This window comes from Ovis aries, chromosome 2, assembly GCF_016772045.2.
Source record: "Ovis aries strain OAR_USU_Benz2616 breed Rambouillet chromosome 2, ARS-UI_Ramb_v3.0, whole genome shotgun sequence".
Classification (NCBI taxonomy): domain Eukaryota; kingdom Metazoa; phylum Chordata; class Mammalia; order Artiodactyla; family Bovidae; genus Ovis; species Ovis aries.
Genome location: NC_056055.1, coordinates 8,113,745 through 8,118,968, shown reverse-complemented (window position 1 = coordinate 8,118,968; position 5,224 = coordinate 8,113,745). Strand labels below are relative to the sequence as shown.

Below are 5,224 nucleotides of genomic sequence, written 5' to 3'. Positions count from 1 at the left end.
AAGAATAATTGCTCCACATAGACATCTGCGTCCTAATCCCTGAGTCATGTGAACATGTTAGATTACGTGTCAAAAGAGGCTTTGTAGATGTGATCGAGGTTACATGTATTAAGATAGGATGATTATCCTGATTTATCCAGGCTGGTCTTAAGGACATGAACTCTTAAAAGCAGAGAACGTTTTCCAGGTAGAAGCAGAGGCGCTGTGGTAGAAGGGGAAGCGAGGGTGATTGCAAGTACAAGTATAATCCCCAGCAGCCGGCTTCTGTGATGGACGGGGCAGGTATGAGGGCTGAAAAGAGGTCCTGAAGAACTCATAGCGGCCTCCAGCTAACAGCCACGAAGGAAATAGGGACTTTAGTTCTACAACCTTATGGACCATGGACTCTGCCAACAACCTAAATGAATTCTTCCTTGGAGCCTCCTGTTGAGAGCCCAAGACAGCTGGCAGGTTGATTTCAGCACTGTGAGACTGAAGACAGAGGAACAGCTGAGTGAACCCAGGTTTCTGGCCTAGAAAACAGTGAGATAATAAATATGTGTTGTTTTACTTCACTGTGTGTGGTAGTTTTCTGTTTTGTTTTGTTTTTCTTTTTTAATGGCAGCAATATAAAGCTAACACAAGTATGCATATAACTTGGTTTGGAATCCCAGAAGCTCTGAGCTCTGTGGAGACATTCCTGTCCAAGCTCCTCATACTTAACTTCTACCTGCCTCTTAAATATTGTTGTACCCACCAGAATAGCCCAAATTAAAAAAAAAAAAAAAAAAAGAATTGACAACACCAGATGGCTGAGCATGTAGAGCAACCAGAATTGTCATACAATGTTCATGGAAATGTAAAATGGTATGACCGCTTTGGAAATACTTGTTGCTATAGAACTAAACATATAACAATACTATCCACCAGTAATCCTAATTGTAAGCATTGGCCTAAGAAAACAAAATCATATGCCCAAAAAATACCTTTTACATGAATATTCAAAGAAGATGTAGTCAAAATAGCCCCAAACTAGGAATAGCCCAAGTTTATATCAATAGGAGGATGGAGAAAAAAAAAACAAAAAACACTGTGATAACTTCATAATACAGAATATGACATGAAATGTTCAGAATAGGCAAATCCATAGAGATACAAAGTAGAATAATGATTGCCAGAGTCTGGGAAGAAAAGATTAAAGATGCTTACTCTTTGGAAGGAAAGTTATGATCAACCTAGACAGCATATTGAAAAGCAGAGACATTACTTTGTCAACAAAGGTCTGTCTAGTCAAGGCTATGGTTTTTCCAGTGGTCATGTATGGATGTGAGAGTTGGATTATAAAGAAAGCTGAGTGCTGAAGAATTGATGCTTTTGAACTGTGGTGTTAGAGAAGACTCTTGAGAGTCCCTTGGACTGCAAGGAGATCCAACCAGTCCATCCTAAAGCAGATCAGTCCTGCGTGTTCATTGGAAGGACTGATACTGAAGCTGAAACTCCAATACTTTGGCCACCTCATGCGAAGAGCTAACTCATTTGAAAAGACTCTGATGCTGGGAAAGATTGAGGGCAGGAGGAGAAGGGGATGACAGAGGATGAGATGGCTGGATGGCATCACCGACTCAATGAACATGGGTTTGGGTGAACTCCGGGAGTTGGTGATGGACAGGGAAGCCTGGCGTGCTGCGATTCATGGGGTCGCAAAGAGTCGGATATGGCTGAGCGACTGAACTGGAACTGGAACTGGGACGAAAAGAAGGATTGAGGAGTAACTGCCAATGTGTATGGGATTTCTCTTGGTGGTGATGAAATTTTCTGGAATTAGATAGTGGTAATGGTTACACAACCTTGTGAATATACTAACAACCACTAATTTGTATACTTTAAAGGGGTAAATTTATCTCAGATTCTTTAAAAAAAAAAGTGTGAGGATTCCTTAAAAAATTGCAAATAGAACTACCTTATGACCCAGCAATCCCACTGCTGGGCATACACACCAAGGAAACTGGAATTGAAAGAGACACATGTACCCTAATGTTCATCGCAGCACTGTTTATAATAGCCAGGACATGGAAACAACCTAGATGTCCATCAGCAGATGAATGGATAAGAAAGCTGTGGTACATATACACAATGGAGTATTACTCAGCCGTTAAAAAGAATTCATTTGAATCAGTTCTGATGAGATGGATGAAACTGGAGCCGATTATACAGAGTGAAGTAAGCCAGAAAGAAAAACACCAATACAGTATACTAACACATATATATGGAATTTAGAAAGATGGCAATGACGACCCTGTATGCCAGACAGCAAAAAAGACACAGATGTGTATAATGGTCTTTTGGACTCAGAGGGAGAGGGAGAGGGTGGGATGATTTGGGAGAATGGCATTGTAACATGTATACTATCATGTAAGAATCGAATCGCCAGTCTATGTCCGACGCAGGGTACAGCATGCTTGGGGCTGGTGCATGGGGATGACCCAGAGAGATGTTATGGGGAGGGAGGTGGGAGGGGGGTTCATGTTTGGGAACGCATGTACACCCGTGATGGATTCATGTCAATGTGTGGCAAAACCAATACAGTATTGTAAAGTAAAATAAAGTAAAAATAAAAATTTAAATTAAAAAAAAAACCATAAAAGAGAAAGAACAAATTACAGACTCATACTATAGGAATTTTTTTTAATTTACTTTTTTATTGAAGGATAATTGCTTTACAGAACTTTGTTGTTTTTTGTCAAACCTCAACATGAGTCAGCCATAGGTATACACACGAATATGGAATGGTTCACAAATTTGCATGTCATCCTTGTGTAGGGACATGCTAATCTTCTCTGTCTCGTTCTAGTTTCAGTATATGTGCTGCTGAAGTGAGCTCTCCAGGAATCTTCATTACTATATGCCTCTTAACTACATGATGACACAGATGAATCTCAAAAACTTAGTGCAAAAGAAGCTTCACACAAAAGAGTAAATTATTTCTAATCTCACTGATGTGAAAGTCTAGAAGAAGCAAAATTAAACTATGGCAAAACCAATTAGGAAAAATAGTTGCATTTAGGATGATAGGAGTGAAGACTGTGGAGTGGGATGAAAAAATTTGGGTGTGATGGTACTGTTTTATATCTTGATAGACGTTTGGGTCACAAAGGTATATGCATTCGTCAAACCTCATCAAATAGTAACTTAGGATTTGTGTATCCACTGCATGTAAATTTCATCCCACAAAAAATAAACAAATACTGAACTTCAGTAAAGGCTATGTAGGCATAAAAAACAATATTGCATTGTCAAATAAACAGAGGGATGGATAAAGCAAGCATATAGGAAGATGCTAACTGTAGAATCAAGAATTATGTTTGAAATGTTCATAGTAATAAGTTGGCCAAAAAGTTTGTCTGGGTTTTCCATACCATCTTACAGAACACTCAAATGAACATTTTGGCCAATCCAATAAAATGACAGAAAAATACTGCTTTCTCTTTTCTTGAATATTTATAATGAAAGGTGCTGTTGTTTAGTCACTAAGTCATGTCTGACTCTTTGCAAACCCATGGACTGTAGCCCACAAGGCTCCTCTGTCCATGGGGTTTCCCAGGCAAGAATACTGGAGTGGGTTACCATTTCCTTCTCCAGGGGATCTTCCTGATCCAGGGGTCAAACCTGCATCTGCTGCACTGGCAGGAGATTTCTTCATGGCTGAACCGCCAGGAGAGCCCCATAATGAAGGATATTCATCTCATAATACCGTCCAAATTATTGCTCAACAGCTCTTGATGTCAGAATCATCTTCTAGACAGTAAGATTTTGCTTTAATTCCATCCAGCAGCCTTTGTTTCATCTTCTGGGATCCTCTAGATAAAGTCTACTCCCAAAACTCTTTAGAAGGCTGCCTGGGGTAGTATAAGAACCTGAATTATGGAGGGTTCATGACCTGCTTCTGTCCCTACTACATCACTGCTCTAAGTGTAGTTCTCCAACCAGCCACCAAGGCATCACTTGATAGTCTGTTAGAAATGCAGAATCCTGGGCCTTGTCTTAGCACTACTGAGTCAGAATCTGCAATTTAACAAGATCCTTGAATCCTCTGAGTGCAAGTCAAAGTTTAAAGAATAAGCTGGAGCAATAAAGCAAAAATATAAATGTGCTTGTACCAGGGTAGTAGCATTAGGGAGAGTGAATTCAACAGAATAAAGACACATTGAGAAGCAATACCTTAAAGAAATAGTACAGTGAGAGTGAGGGGTATGGGTTAGAGAGAGCCTGGACTGAGTATTCTTAGTGTCTGCTGTTTGGCTGACAGGGACACAATGCCAGGCTTACAGGAATATGTCTGTCCTTAGCTGCTTCACCTCTCGAGCTTTACTTTGATATGCTCTCCAAAGAGTTTTGCTTTGATATCCTCTCCAAAGCTTCCCTGGTGGCTCAGATGGTAAAGAATCCACCTGCAATGCGGGAGACCTGGGTTCAGTCCCTGAGGGGGGAAGATCCCCTAGAGGAGGACATGGCAACCCACTCCAGTATTCTTGCCTGGAGAATCCCCATGGACAGAGGAGCCTGGTGAGCTACAATCCATGGGGTCACAAAGAGTCAGACAGGACTGAGTGACTACGCACACACCAAATATAAAACCTCCTTCTTCCAGTCTGATGCTTCTGTGCACAAAAACTCTTGAAAACCTTCTTTGCAAGATTTTGCCCTCATTTTGCTCATCCAAAAGCACTTTCAAAGTGAGTAATATGGCTTTCCTTCCATTTCCTGCCTCCTCCTTCCAATTATGTAAACACACCACCAGTGTTTTAAGCATTAAAAAGGAAAACATGATATAGATCAATTTATCAATATTTCTAAATGAGGCTTTTTCATGATAGAATGTCTACCCAGGGACTAGGGCTCTGCCTTCTTAATACTGATAACCTTGGTTACTGGGACTTCCTGGAGGGTCTTTTGTTTTGATGCTGTTTTAATGAACACACAAGCACTGTTTTCCAACTCAGAACAAATGTCCAGAAACACCTCCCCTCCTCACCCCTCAGGAGTCCTTTCCTGATTTTGCAACTTGTTTTAACTCTAATGGTCCTTGCTGGTGGTGAATGTTCCCTCTGAGCACGCTGGGAGCTCACCTAATTGGGTCTGCCTCATTGTGACCTGAAATAGCATTGACCTAGGGCTGATTCCCTGGCTATCTCATCCTTCAAGATTCAGCTCCAATAGCACAAATGACACAGGCTTAGTGAAGCCC

General features: G+C 40.8%; 1 non-coding gene across 1 annotated transcript; it reads right to left on the bottom strand.

The window, feature by feature from the left end:
* Positions 1-2,754: 2,754 nt before the first annotated feature.
* Positions 2,755-2,860, bottom strand: LOC114113324 (U6 spliceosomal RNA). Its single transcript, XR_003588383.2, has one exon. It is a non-coding gene; the product is annotated as a U6 spliceosomal RNA (small nuclear RNA).
* Between the last annotated feature and the right edge of the window lie 2,364 nt (positions 2,861-5,224).